General features: G+C 38.0%; 1 long non-coding RNA gene across 1 annotated transcript; it reads right to left on the bottom strand.

The window, feature by feature from the left end:
* Nucleotides 1-6,710: 6,710 nt before the first annotated feature.
* On the bottom strand, nucleotides 6,711-8,493 carry LOC113224780. The gene is made up of 2 exons (XR_003309393.1): nucleotides 7,907-8,493; nucleotides 6,711-6,955 (listed from the first exon to the last, which is right to left on the bottom strand). It is a non-coding gene; the product is annotated as an uncharacterized LOC113224780 (long non-coding RNA).
* Between the last annotated feature and the right edge of the window lie 7,362 nt (nucleotides 8,494-15,855).

Genomic DNA, 15,855 nt, shown 5'->3' with positions numbered 1-15,855 from the left:
CAGAGGAAAGCTCAGAGCTGGGCTAAAGTCTTGTAAGCCTTTGGAAGGACTTTGGCTATTACTTTTAGAAAAATGGGAAACCATTAGAGCAAGCTTGTCCAACCTGTGGCCCAGGAATGATGTCAGCACAGCTCCACACAGATTCGTAAACTTTCTTAAAACATTATGAGATTTTTCTGCAATTTTTTTTAGCTCATCAGCTATTGTTAGTGTTAATATATTTTATGTGTGATCCAAGACAATTCTTCTTCCACTGTGACCCAGGGAAGCCAAAAGATTGGAAGCCCCTGCTTTAGAGATTTTTCAGCTGAGGAGTGGACATGGTCTAAAAATAATGAATAGGGGGCCGGGCACGGTGGCTCAAGCCTGTAATCCCAGCATTTTGGGAGGCTGAGATGGGCGGATCACGAGGTCAGGAGATCGAGACCATCCTGGCGAACATGGTGAAATCCCGTCTCTACTAAAAAATTCAAAAAACTAGCCGGACGAGGTGGCGGGCGCCTGTAGTCCCAGCTACTCGGGAGGCTGAGGCAGGAGAATGGCATAAACCCGGGAGGTGGAGCTTGCAATGAGCTGAGATCCGGCCACTGCACTCCAGCCTGGGCGACAGAGCGAGACTGTCTCAAAAAAAAATAATAATAATAATGAATAGGGATCATTCTGGTTGTTATGTTAGAAATTAACAGCAGAGGGAGCAAGAGTGAAAGTAGGAAATTCAGCACAATAATTCAGATTGACATGATGGAGGCTTGATCCAAGTTGCCACAGTAGAAGCAGCAAGATGAGGTCAGACCCAGATATATATTTTGAAAATTGAGGGAAAAGGACTTCCTGACAGATTGGATATGGGGCATGAGAGAAATGATGGAGGCAAAGCTGACTCTAAGGGTTTGGGTCTGAGCAAATATTTAAAAACTTACATAGTATTTCCGGAAATCATGATTGTGCCAGACACAATTCTAAGCACTTTACCAATCACAATTCATTTAATTCTCAAAACAGCCTATGAGATACATGCTACTAGTGGGCCCAAACTTGTTGCACAGATTCCCTAAATGATTTGTGCAAGTTCCCAGTGAATGTTGTTGCCAGTAATTGAGATGAATCAGTACAGGAGTAGAACCAATTTGGAGCAGAACTAGGAGTTTACTTTTAGACTTTTTAAGGTCTAGAGACTACTCACAACCCACCTGTCCAGGCTCAGTCCACTTTTGCTTTCAGCTGATATTAGTCCATGGTGTACACTTCTTACCTGCAGTGTTATATCAGGTACTCCAGGCTGGCATCAGGGGTCCCACAGCTTGGTCGTCCACTGAAGTTAGTGATATGCTGGTAAATGCATAACAACTAGCCCTCCGGGGGGGGGTGCGGGGGGGAACTAGCATTTGCTGAGTATTTGCTGATTTGGGTGGCATAAATATTCACACCATAGGCAATTTTACACAACCGCCATGATGTTATTGAAAATGGACATTGGAAAAGGTGCATGCTATCTGCCCTCTGCTGTAGTATGCCAATGACTGGAGCCACTACAATAATTTTAAAGCCCTGGTTAATATCTGGAAATGGTATGTCAGTGCTCTCAAGTGAGAAGGAGAATTTATAGTTGGAGACATAGCCAAGGTAGCTGGGAAAAATAATTTAGGCTTGAACTAGAGTTTTAATTACGTATGATAAAGAAAGCATAGACAGAACAAATTCAAAGAGATGGAATAATGGAGGGGCTGCATAACTACAGGAGAGCGAAATGATTGAAATAGCCGATTCTGTGTTAATGTCATGAGGGTGGGGAGCAGAGATGACTATAATGGAATCTGAAGAGATTTTAAAGTCAGGTCAGCCAATCAGAAGTCGTCTCAGAAGTACGTAAAGGTGCAAATATGAATTTTATTGCTCCAATCAGTGATGAAAGGAAGCATTTGAGAACTCCAATATCAGGCAGTGGCAGAACCACTCAAGTGTTTACTAAATGACTGCTCCTACAAAACACCTGATCCAGGAGGAAATTTTTAAAATGTTTCCAATGCAGTGTGTCCAGGATAGGTCAAGGAAAAGCTCCATAAGTTATTTATGTATAATATAAGGTTTGGGAACCTGGTAAGTACCCAAGGCAGAAGGATTCAGGATATCAAGGAGTCCCAAGGGCAAATAAAGGACACCTAATGATGAGAGTAGAGTTTAGGGTCAGAACAGCACTGACTAAAAAGAATAGGATGAAGATGACACAGCAGTGACATACATAGGTGGGATACATAGGTGAGAACTGATGCTGAGACCTAAACACCAAGAGAGAAGTTAAGCATGCTTAACAAAAATTCAGAAAGGGTCCTGTACACATCACCAAGAAATTTTTTAAGTTTATTCTAAAGGCAATGGATGCCAAGAGAAAATACCATTCAGGGAAATGACATGATGATTTGCTTTTACAGTAGTGTGGAAGATAGAATGCAAATAAGCAAGACTGAAAGTAAGTGAACTAATTAAGGGGCACATCATGCAAAAGATGATGAGGGTGTGAACAATGGCTGTGCCAATAGGAATGGAATAGTGAGGCTGATTAAAGAGCTATTTTAGAGTTAGAACTGACATAGCACGATATCTGGATATGGATATCTATTAATATAGATGGAATAGGCAGAAATTAAGAATAATTTCCCCATTTTTGACTGTGGAAAGTGAAAGACAGAGAAAACTTGAGGAGGATTCCCACATTTTTAACTAGAATGATTCAGTAAGCAGTGTCATTCAGGGAGATAGGAATGTAAGAAGAAAAAGAAAGATGGGAAAATGTATGTTCATCAGGACTCTTGATTGCAAATGAGAGAAAACCCAGCTGCCTTAGCAAAAAATGGCTTTTATTGCTGCACTGAATCCAAGAAAGAATTAAACCAACAAACAATGGTATAGTGGACTGTGGTAGCTATAGTGTTGTCTTCTTAGAATGTATTATAATATGCTTTATAGTAGCTGTATCCTCCGCTTCTCATGTTTTCTGCAAAGCTCTGTCTGACTCTGACCTATCCACAGACACAGAAGTAGCGTATGAGCTGGGTCTAGCCAGAGTGATTGGTTCAACGGGGGTCATGAGACCTAAGCTACACCAATCAGGAGCCTTCATTAGACTTGCCCTAGAGCGTTTGTCTTTGGGGTCATCGTTTAGGAAGGATGAAAAGACACTGGAGCAGCTTGCAGCCATCTTCCTCAGTGCCCTAGAAAAAACATAACCGCATGAAGTCCAGTTGAGACTGAGTCAAAAGCTAAAATAAGCAGAAATGGGAGATATATAAAAAGAGAAAACTAGCAGTCCTGAAGTGCCAGAAGCATAAATAGAGGCCTGGTTACTGCAGCTATTTGATTATGTTAGCTACTTCGATGTCCTTCCCAATTATATAAGAAAATGAATACTTTTTTTCCTTCTTACTATGGTTAGCAAGGGTATCCATAATATAAAGTACAAGATTCTTCATTAATACCTGTTGAAAGGATAGCCTATTGGGCCCCAGGAAAAACTAGATCTAGCCACCGGAACATCACCAAAATCTAGTTCTCTACCTTTCATCTGTACCTCTCTCTGGATGTCAGTTTTATTCTTTCTCACTGCAGACTGTTCTCCTTCTTATAGTTGGAAATGTGACTATAAACAAATCCCAAGTTTTACTTCTGATAGGTTTCATCTCCGAAGGGAACTTCCTTTTATTTTCTGTGCTTCCAAGTTCAAATATTCTAAGGAAGGATTGTAACTGACCCACCTTATGTCACATAATAGATCAACCAATTGTAACTAGCATCTTAAAATACTATGATTGGCTTAGCTTGGGCCAGGTTGACATTCCTGAACCAATCAAATGGGAGCCAGGGTGGTGGGCTCATGTAAGAAAATGGCAATGCTCATGGAAGCTGTAAAATTAGACCAGGAAGAGAAACTATTCTAAGAACAGAGGTTCTATTTCCAGAAGAAAGGCAAATATAGCTATAAGAGTCTCTTGTAGGAAAGACGGTATTTTAAACATGTTGAATTTGAGACCCCTGGAAGGTCAAAAGGAGGTCAAGGAAATGTGACCAGTTGAAATTATTACTCAAGCCTGCAAGAGACAATTTATGCATTTGGCTGATTTTGATCAAAGAGATTATTTCAGATTATAAATTTCAAATTCTGTATATAGCTTTACCACAAATTTACATAGGTCTCTAGTTTTCAAAGCAACTTTGCACACGTAAAATGATTATGCCCTGTAGTACAGTGGACATTGTCAATTAAGAGAACGGGTTGTGAATCACAGAGACAAGACCTTAGGAGAAAAAAAATTCCTGATCTATGTTTCTCCCCTATGAGGGAAGAGACAAAGCTATGGACTAGCAGAGCCTAAGGACCCCAGGATTTTTGATCTGAGAACCTGTAGTATTGCAACTGAGAAAGGGAAGATATGTCTAAGGCGGGTTTGGAGTAAGTTCGAGTTGTCTCTCAGATATCCAAGTGGAGATACTGAGTAAGATATTAGATATATGGGACTGGATTTCAGAAGAGTGAGCTGGGAACTCCAAAATTAAGAGGTTAGGAATAAAAGGAAGAGTCATTCAAGGAGACTAATGAAGAAGCTTTGAGAGTAAAGGAAAATAACCAAGATAATGTGGTGTTCTAGCAGCCATGTGAATGCAAAACATGAAAGAGAAGGGAAAAATCAATTGTGACAGATGCTGCTGAAGAGTGACACAAATAATGTCAGAGAATTAACCATTGGATTTAGCAAACTGGCTGCCATTGGTGATTTTGACAATTTCTATGCAGTAATAAGAGCAAAAGGCGAGAGTTACACTTTAGCCACAAATGCCAGCAGACAAGGCAGAAATTAGATGGGTCATTGTCCTGGAAACTAGAGTATTTATGAGACACAGCATCTAACATCTTAGGACTCTGACTCATCTATGTTCATAAGGTTCTGTAAGCCCCACCCCTTCCCTCAGACACAGGGACACCACCTGAGGGAGAGAACTCGGGGGTTGGAGGGCTGTGTAATAACTCAGCATTGCTTGTGTTTTACTTTTTGCCAAGGCAGACTTTTGAAAAAGCTTCTGCCTAAATTAACAGATCAAACTAAGCTTTAAATCAAAGTTAATGTTTTTTCTTCTTACCAGCAGGTGTAGAGAAAGAACAAATCAACTATGACAAAACTAATAAAACTACATTTTATCCTCATGTTGGATGTGTTACCTGTGTTAAACCTTTGACACTCATGTGGATCAAATTTTTATTGTGTTTTCACTAGTAAACTTCCCATATCAATTCATAGCTTATGCTTGATAATTTTTTCAAGCATATCTGATTTTTTCTTACAATTATTAATAGTTGGCAATTGTTAAGCTGTATCTTACTGGTGATTTTGGTTCATGAAATTGAATAATATCCAGGTAAAATCCTAAAGGTAAAAATCAGGATAAGTTTGAAAATGGGTCATCCACCTGAAAAGTGGAAGAATAATGGGAAGGGAGTCAAAATGAGAGGACTCAGGAGCTAGAAACAAAAAAGAAAGAGAGAGAGAGAGAAGGGGTAGTGGATGAAGCAGGCTTAGATAGTTTTTGGAAGTACATGTAAAAAGACACATTACAGTTTTCACCTTCTATAGATACTCATTTGCATGTGTATTTCAGATCTAATTAAAAGTTTCAGAATAAGGTGCATATCTCACAATATTTTGGAAAGCATATTAAGAACTAATAACACAAGCACTGAAATCAGAGAAAATTTGGTTTAAGAACTAGCAGTACCACTTATTAGCCACATGGATCTGAGCAAGTTACTCTTTGAGACTCAGAATTCTCATTCATAAAATGGAGGAAATAATAGTATGTAACTCAGCAAGCTGTTCTAAGAATTGAACAAGATAATACAGATAAGGCTCTTTTTGCAGTGCCTTCCCAAATAAAGGCTCAATAATTATTAGTAGTTATGGTTAATGTTGTTATATATCATTGAGAAGTCTTTCTTTAGAAGCCTTTTCCATCAGTACCTTCTTTTTTTTCTTACTTATTTCTCCAGCCCTATTAGGGCTCTTGATGAATCTCATCAATGATACTCTCATCAGCACCTTCAATGAGCTTTCTCCTCCGTCTTTTCACCACAGGTATTACGACAACGCTCACCCTGTGAATCCACTGACTGGGGAACATTGCTTAAGAAAATCACATGGCTGTGCTAACAAGCAAGGTAGGAATGGCCATGTCATTCACTGGGGGAGGGGGTGCCATTTGTAAGATTACTTATGCAAAAGGATGTCCTGGCTAAGATTGGACTCAAGAGTTTTAAAATTGTTGATGAGTAAAATCAAGTAGAAACTTTTATTTAAATGTAACTGTATGAGCAGTTTTCGGTCTCTAAGATAGAGATTTTGAATTACCTGGACAGGCTGTTTCCTGTTTTCTTTTTAAGAAAATCAACAGATGAGGTCTTTAACTATACAATCTCAAGGCACTTTTGTTTTTGACAAAATTGCAGTGACCTGTGGGCTGAAGTTAAGTGTTGTGGTTTGATCATTGTGTAAGGTAGAATCACAGCTGGATCTCAAAGAATGTTGACTTCATTTCTTCTTTTTTTTTTTTTTTTCATATTAGTTGATTTGTTCGGTTTATTTATTTATTTATTTATTTTGCTTTGGGTTTTGGTTTTGTTTGCTTTAAGTTTTGGGAATTCATTGCAGGAGACATGGCACAGAAGACAGAGGCAAAAGCAGTTTTACTGAAAAACAGAGCATGAGTAGAACGACTTCAAGTCCCATATGGCACCACAGTGAGAAGTGACTTCCTCTGAGCTTCTTAAAGAATCCAACAATGTCCTGCTCCCTTGGGGAGCTGCAGCCATGGGCACATAGGAATAGGGCTTCCACCAAGAGTTCTGTCAGTCGCAGCAACAGGAGGTCTTCCTCAGACAACTTTGATGATAGTGGTTGTTAGGCAGAGCAAGCTAGAACCAGAAAGAAAAACTTTGAAGATGCCACAGTTGGAGTCTGAGCACCTTGAGGCTTCCTGTTGGAAACTGGCAAACCTAATTGTGAGACACTTGGATGCTGAGTTCCAGTGGGAGGCACTGTAATTTAGTCACTAACATTTAAAAACTATCTAGTTCTATATACATACTCTGTTGAAGACTTCTTGTATTATAAATTTAAAATATGAACTACAAACTCTTTATATGTCTTGACTCAGATTACTTAGGAAGTGACAGTGACTTATTCTTCAATGTTTAGAATCATAGTAAGTTATAGACTATAGTCTGAGAAAATTACTTGGACCAAGAAAGCAATGTCCCTGACATTCGTGAGTCTAGAACCAGAGCTGCCCATTAAGCTAGGTGCAAATTTATCAGAAAACAATATTTTTCCCAAATACATATTGTAGTCATAAAATGCCCTAAAAACCCAGTTCTTAGAGGGACTACTGTTTACTTACTGAGAAATTTTATTCTCTGAAATCATAGACTATCAGATGCATCGCTGTTTAAAATTATTGCAATAAGAATGAAACATCTCACTCTTATCTGGAGGAGTTAAGTCATTGGGATCAGTGAAGCCTTGATTTACAGCCCCTGTGCAAAGCTTCAAAGAATGGGTCTCAGGACACAACATTTGACATCTTTTTTAACTTCATTTCCAAGAAAACAGGACTGCTATGGTTTGAATGTTTGTTTCCCCCAAACCAATGTGTTGGAGGTGGGGCCTAATAGGAGGTGTTTGGGTTATCAGGGTGGATGCCTCATGAATAGATTAATGCCCTCCCTGGGGTAGGGAGCAGTGAGTGAGTTCTTGCTTTATTCGTTCTCAAGAAAGCTGGTTGTTAAACAGAGCTTGGAACCTCCCTCCTCCCTCCTTGCTTCCTCTCTCACCATATGATCTCAGCACACAACACCTCCCCTCACCTTCTACCATGAGTGGAAGCAGCCTGAGCCTCTCGCCAGGAGCAGATGCTGGTGCCATGCTTCTTGTACAGCCCGCAGAACAGACAGCCAAATAAACCTCTTTTCCTTAGAGATTGTCCAGCCTCGAATGTTCCTTTATAGCAACACAAAATGGACTAAGACAAGGACCATAGGTCCATTTCACAGTACAGAGCTGAGGTTGACCCCTTTTATACACACCCACCATACTTGCTTAGAGCCCATAGAACATCACTTCATTTACATCACACTTAAATTCCACTCTTCAGCAAAATCCTATGTTAACTCCATATTTTCCTTTGTTTGATGAGATACCTCACAATTGCTCTATTGTGCTGTCCCCACACCGCAATGAGTCAGTAAACTCGATTGGTTTGTTTACAGGTTGTCCCTGGTAGTTTTAGGCTGATTGGGCTAAGACAAACCATGTCTTATTTTTTAAATGTCTCCCTTAAGCAAATGTTATTATCTGTATTTTACTCTATTCTATAGGCAGAAGTAACAAAGTTGTCTAATTGCACCAAAAGATGCTTATAGCATAAAACTTTCTATGCTGTAAACATAGAAAGTTCTTGAAATCAAAAAGAAAAAATTACTGTCCTTAAAATGAAAAATATATATATACACAGAGTTGGGGCTTTTTCACTTTACTAAAGCTCAGGCTGTGCTTCTTACAATAGAACAATGATCAAAAAATAGAACTTTTTTTCCTCTTTTATAATATGACCAAACAAGAGTTGGTGGCAATGAGCACTGCATCACTTAAAAGATACTGAAAAACTTGAAATACTGATGAATGTCTAGCAAACACCTTATTCCCAATCCTCACTCTTGACCTAAGACCTTGTTTCCTATTTCACTGAGAAACAGAGAAAAAATTAGATGAGAATGTGCACAAGCTCCTACCATAAGATCTTCCTACCTTCCTCTAACTGCACCTCTATACTGTTACTATCAAATACTCCTCTGTGTCCCTAACAAAGGCTATTTCCTCTCCTTTTGCACTAAATTCCATGTACTCATGCCTATGAGGAGACATCGTTCCAGTAATTATCTCCTTTCTTCTGCCTGAGTCAGCCTCTAGGATGGCCCCCAGTGATCCCCACCGTCCTGGTATCCACACCATGATGCAATCTGCTTACACTCTAAATCAGGGATGAACCGTATGACTAATAGAACATTGCAGAATGGATGATGTGTGACTTCAGGTGCTAGGTCATAGAGGACAAGGACACTGCCCCTTTCTTGGATTTCAGTAACATTCCATGAGACAAGCAGTCCTGTGGTGAGGCCCATATCAAGAAAGCCTGAGATCTCCCACCATCAGCTACAGCCAATTCATCAGTCATGTGAGTAAACCACCTGGAACGTGGATCCTCTCGACTCAACCACCTCTTCAGGTGGCCAGAGCCCTAGCCCAGCTCTGACTGCAACCTGATGAGAAACCCTGAGTAGGAAGCCCTGCTCGAACTGCTCCCAAATTACTGATCCCCGGAAACTATGAGAGACAATGCATGTTTAGTGTTCTTTTAAGCCACTACATTTTGGGTGGCTATATTTATTACCCAATAACAAATGACTAATACATCTCCTGTGATCAAAACACTTCAGAGGTTCGCCATTTCTCTCAGACAAATATCCAAAGTCCATAAGGCCCATGAGGCCCCTCACATTCTTCCCACCCCGCATTATCTCTCTAACTCCATTTTCTACCCCTCTCCTTCTTACCACCTCAACCCCAGCTACAGTGACTTCTTTGCCCTTCCTCAAATCTACCTCAGGGCCTCTGTACTGGACACTCTCTCCCAACTCCCACTCCCTCCTCCAGGCCTTCACTCAAATGTCTCCCTCTCAGTGAGGACTTCCTTTCCTAAAATGCAGTACCCCCAACCTTCACACCCACACACCCACACACACACACACACACACGCGCGCGCGCGCGCACACACACACACACACACATAGTTTCTAGTCTTCCTGGCTCCTTAATTTTTGTTTTCCTTAGGACATATCACTATTTCATATACTACATATGTCATCTATTATCTGGTTTCCCTTTCTTGGATGTAAGCTAAGTTGGTGCAGGGGTTCTTGTCTGTTTCCAATGTCTAAAAGAGGGTCTGGTTTACAGTAGACACTCCATGAAATCTGTCAAATGAATACACCAGTGTTAAGAGTGTAAGAGTGTAATAGTACCTTCAAAAATGCCTCAAAGATAAATCCTTTGATTTATCTTTATCTTTAGATCTACCCCCACTTCAGCCAGTTCTCAAAATTTACTACTAGAAAAACCTTTTCTTTCCTGAAGAACTGTCTCACAAAAATAGCAGTTAAATAGGAAGCTATCCTAACCCACTGTTTGCCTTTTCTCTTGCGAAACTCAGACCAAAATTGAAAGTCATCTATAGTAACTATGTGTTCTTGGCATCTAAACTGTGTTTTGTTTCATCTTGATTTTCTTATTTTCTAGGTTTTTTCCTTTGTTCCTATTACTTTATTGTTTTTATTCTATATTGCTTCAAAGACTTTATGAAATTTGAAATTAAGCAGATTATAAATATAAAAATAAGTAAGTATACTAGTGTTTTCTTAAGCTTACAATAGCTTATTACAGTTATCTTTGATTCAGTTTATTATAATTACAGAATTGTAAACTTTTCAAGGAATAAATCTTTAATTTTTGTGAACTCTCCTTTTAAAATCAACAAAGATAATATTTTTATTATTTATTGGAGTATGCTTTTTTTTTTTTTTTGCTTTTTTGAGACAGAGTATTGCTTTGTCACCCAGGCTGGAGTGCAGTGGCTCAATCTCAGCTCATCTCCCAGTTTCAAGTGATTCTCCTGCCTCAGCCTCCCGAGTAGCTGGGATTACAGGCGCCACAACCTAGCCCAGCTAATTTTTTGTATTTTTAGTAGACATGGGGTTTCACCATGTTGGTCAGGCTGATCTTGAACTCCTGACCTCAAGTGATCTACCCACCTTGGCCTCCCAAAGTGCTGGGATTACAGGCGTGAGCCACTGTGCCTAGCCTGGGGTATTCTTACTGTAAAACATTTTACATGGAAAATATACTTTGAATCAGGAGAGAAACATTTCAACACAGCATCATTATTTCTCAGTAAACTGGCACATTTTTCCTAAATTCAGATTATTCTTGGAAATTTTCGTTTGCTTCTATGACATAATAAAATTCTACTTGAAAATTATGTGTTAAATTAATTCCTTCTCCATTTCTAAAAAACAGAGGAAGGGTTATTTTAAACAATAAAGTGGTTGATTATGTTATCCAATGAGTCAGCAGGTTTTTTTTCTGCCTTCACCAGTCATCATTTCTCATTATACACAGAGATCCTCAAAACAAGGAGCAGATACATTCAGTCTGTAGGATCATTTAGCAAGTGGAGGAAGAAGAGTAAGTAGCCTAGATTTTTTTAAAGTTCCCACATCCAAACATCCCAAAAGATCATAAAAAGATAAACAAGTGTTCAGAGATTAAATATGGAAAATATTGGTATTGGTTTTGATTCTCTAGACAAGAATAAAATGCCACTTGACAGATTTCTCACTTTATAAGTAATCTTGTATTTGGTGAATGGCTAAAAACATAGTCAAATGAATTAAATATACATTTAAATAAATGGGCAAATATATATCATCAATTATCAATTATCAACCCCATCAATTACTTCATCATATCTAAATATATATAATATGTATTTCTCAGCCTGGTGAAGTAAGCCAACCCCATCAATAATCTCATTGTATTTAAGTATATATTTAATATGTAAATATTCTGCATTAATATATTTAATATTTAATATGTTGATCTATATTAAATATATATTCAATACATTATATATTTAAATAAATAATATATTTATATTGCATATTAATATATACAATATTAAATATATAAATATATGTGCAAATATGATGAGATCATTTAGGGGGTTGGTTTCCTTCACCAGGCTTAGAAAATAGTTTAACTGCTGTAAAATAATCACAAATTTAAAATTATAACACTTTTGCACACTGTTTTCAGAGTAGTTTTAGATTTAGGAAAAAAAATCGAGCAGATAGGAGCAGAGTTCCCATATAACCCATCTCTACTCTCTCACAGTTCCCCTATTAGTAACATCTGCATTTGAGTTGTACATTTCTCACAGTTGATGAACCAATATTGGTACATTATTATTAACTAAAGTCCATAGTTTACATTAGAGTGCACTCTGTATGTTGTATGATAGCTCTATAGGTTCTGACATATGTGAAAGGCCGCAAATGTAGTGTATCTAGGTTAATGTTCTATACGAGGTTGAGAAGAATGTGTATTTTGCTGCAGTTGAATGAGATATAACCATCAATTAAACCCAGGTGACAATAGTACTATTCACTCTATTACATTCTTACTGATTTTCTGCCTGTTCGATTTGCCAGTTACTAACAGAGGACTATTGAAGACCCCAACTGCAACAGTCTATTTGTGTCTATTTCTCCTTGCAGTTTTACCAGATTTTGCCTTATGTATTTTGACACTCTGCTGTGAGGTGCATACACAGGATTGTTATGGCTTGTTGGACAGTTGGCCCCTTTATCATTATGTAATTGCCTTATTTATTCCTAATAATTTCCTATCTGAAGTTTGCTTTGTCTGAAGTTAAAATAGTTATTCTAGCTTTCCTTTGATTAGTGTTAGAAAAATATATCTTGTTGGGCATGGTGGCTCATGCTGTAATCTCAGCAGTTTGGGAGGCTGAGGGAGGAGGGTCTCTGGAGTTCAGGAGTTCAAGACCAGCCTGGGCAACATAGTGAGACCCCCATCTCTACAAAAAATTAAAAATTAGCTTGTTGTGGTGACACATGCCTGCAGTCCTAGCTACTCAAGAGACTGAGGTGGGAGGATCACTGGAGCTCAGGAGTTCAAGACTGCAGTGAGCCATGACTGTGCCACTGCACTCCAGCCCCGGTAATAGAGTGAGATCCTGTTTCAAAGGTAAAAAAGAGAAAAGAAGAGAAAAATATATCTTTCTCCATTCCTTTTGTGTCTTTATAATTAACATGGATTTCTGGTAAGCAACATAGAGTTGATGACTGTATTTTATTCATTCTGTCAGTCTTTGTCTTTTAATTGGTAGGCCATTTATATTTAACGTGATTCTTGATAGAGTTGGATTAATATCTCCCATATATTGTTTTCTGTTTGTTGCCCTTGTAATTATTTCCCTTTTTTGTTTTCCCCTCTTCATATGGTTTGGCTCTGTGCCCCCACCCAAATCTCAAGTGGAATTGTAATCCCCAAAATTGCCACCTGTTGAGAGAGGGACTTGGTAGGAGGTGATTGGGTCACGTGTGTGGTTTTCCCCCATGCTGTCCTCATGATAGTGAGTTCTCATGAGATCTGATGGTTTTATAAGGGGCTCTTTCCCTTCGCTTCCTCTCACCTGTTGCCATGTACGACATGCCTTTGCTTCTCCTTCGCCTTCTGCCATGATTGTAAGTTTCCTAAGGCCTCCCCAGCCATGCAGAACTGTGAGTCAATTAAACCTCTTTCCTTTATAAATTACCCAGCTTCTGGTAGTATCTTTACAGCAATGAGCAAATAGACTAATATACCTCTTTTGCTCCCTTTTCTAGTTTTAATTGAGCATTTTATATGATTATATTTTCTATCCTCTCTTAGCATATCAATTATACTTAAAAGTATGTTTTTAGAAATTGCCCTAGAGTTTGCAGTACACATTTACAACTAAGTCCACTTTTCAATAACACTATACCATTTCAAAGTTAGTGCAGGTACTGTATGAAAGATTATTCCCATGCCTCTCTCCTGTCCCTTAAAGCATTGCAGTTATTTATTTCATTTATTCATAAACTAATATGACCCAATATATTACTGATATTATTATTTTGAACAGTTATCTATGCGATCAATTAAGAATAGGAAAAAAATTCTAGGTTGGTGGATTTTTCTTTCAACACTGTACTCTCTTTTTGCTTGCATGGTTTCTGAGAAGTCTGATGTAATTTTCATCCTTGTTCCTCTATAAGTAAGGTGATAGTTTTTCCTCTTGACTCCTTTCAACATTTTCTCTTTGTTTAATTTTCCACAATTTGTATACAATATTCCCACGTGTAGTTTTTTAAAAAATTTATCTTGCTTGGTGTTAACTGATCTTCCTGGATCTGTGGTTTGATGTCTGTTATTAATTTTAGAAAGTTGTCCACTATTATTAGATACCTAGATATCTATTATTTATGTATCTTCTGCTGCTTTCTTTCTTTTCCTTCTGGTATTCCTATTACCTGTATATTATGTCTTTTGTAATTTTCGTACAGTTCTTGGAAATTTTGTGGGGTTTTTTTTTTTCATATTCTGTTTTCTATTTCCATTTAAGTTTGGGAAGTTTCCATTGACATATCTTCAAGCTCACTGATTCTTTTGCAGTTGTCAAAAGCATTTCTCATTTCTATTATAATGTTTTCTGTTCTCTAACATTTCCTTTTGATTCTTTGAGTTTTCATCTTTCTGTTTATATTACATATTTGTTCTTGCACTTTTCTCAGTTGATCTCTTAGCATATTAGTCATAGCATATTTTAAATTTCCAGTCTCATAATTCCCACATCCCTGCCATATCTGAATCTGGTTCTGATGCTTGCTTTGTCTTTTCAGATCTGTGTTTTTTCTTGCCTTTTAGCATGCCTTATAATTGTTCATTGAAAGCAAGGCATGATGTATCAGATAATAGAAAACAAGATAAGTAGACCTTTAGTTTTTATGTTTATCAGGCCAGAAGTCAGACTGTGCTTAATGGTTGTTGTAGCTGTAAGTATCGGAGGCTTCTATTTTCTCTAATATCTTTATTTTTGTCTCCCCTATTTGTTGTTTTTGGGTTTTCTTAGAGACTCATTCTTAAGCAGAGTCTGTGTCTTGCAACTCTCTCTAGTTGTGATCCATATTTATTATACCAGAGCACTATTTATGTGATCATAAGATATTGGAGAGTTGATACATTCTATAATGTTATGATAAAAATCTCTATTTTTTTATTCTTATTTCTTTTTAAAAAATTTTAGATTCAGAAGGCACATGTGCAGGTTTCCTACATGGATATATTCTGTAATGGTGAGGTTTTGGCTTCTAGTAAACCCATCACCCCAATAGTAAACATTAGAGCCAATAGATAATTTTTCAACCTGCTTTCCTCTCCCACCTTTCCCTATTTTGGAGTCCCTAGTATCTATTATTTCACCTTTATATCCACGTGTACCCATTGTTTAGCTCCCACTTATAAGGGAGAGTGTGCAGTACTTTATTTTCTGTCTGAGTTATTTCACTTAGGACAATGGCCTCTAGCTCTATTCACGTTGCTGCAAAGGACATGATTTCACTGCTTTTTATGGCCGCATAATATTCCGTAGTTTATCTATACCACGTTTTCTTTATCCAATCAACTATTGATGGACACTTAGGATGACTCCATGACTTTGCTATTGTAAATAGTACCCCAATAAATATATAAGTGCCAGTGTCATTGATATAACACTTTCTTTTCCTTGGAGTAGATACCCAATAGTGGGATTGCTGGGCTGAATGGTACTTCTATTTTCAGTTATTTGAGAAATCCCCATACTGTTTTCCGTAAGGGTTGTACTAGTTTACATCGTCATCAACAGTGTATATGCATTCCCTTTTCTGTGTATCTTCGCCAACATCTAAAACTTTGCTTTCTAGTTGTCCAAAATCCCTGAGTTGTGAACTTACTTCATAAGAGTTTCTTCTTTTGTTTTTCTCCTTATGTGAGAAAGAAAGTGTAGAAGGTGTTCAAACTGTCTAGTTGCCTTTTCTCTAATTCAGATAAAGCTCTGGGGTAAAGTTTACCTTGAGGGCAGGCTTTTGTTTCTGAATATATTTCAAGTAGTCATTTT

Source organism: Piliocolobus tephrosceles, chromosome 3 (genome assembly GCF_002776525.5).
Source record: "Piliocolobus tephrosceles isolate RC106 chromosome 3, ASM277652v3, whole genome shotgun sequence".
Lineage (NCBI taxonomy): Eukaryota > Metazoa > Chordata > Mammalia > Primates > Cercopithecidae > Piliocolobus > Piliocolobus tephrosceles.
This window is presented reverse-complemented; position numbering and strand designations above follow the sequence as displayed.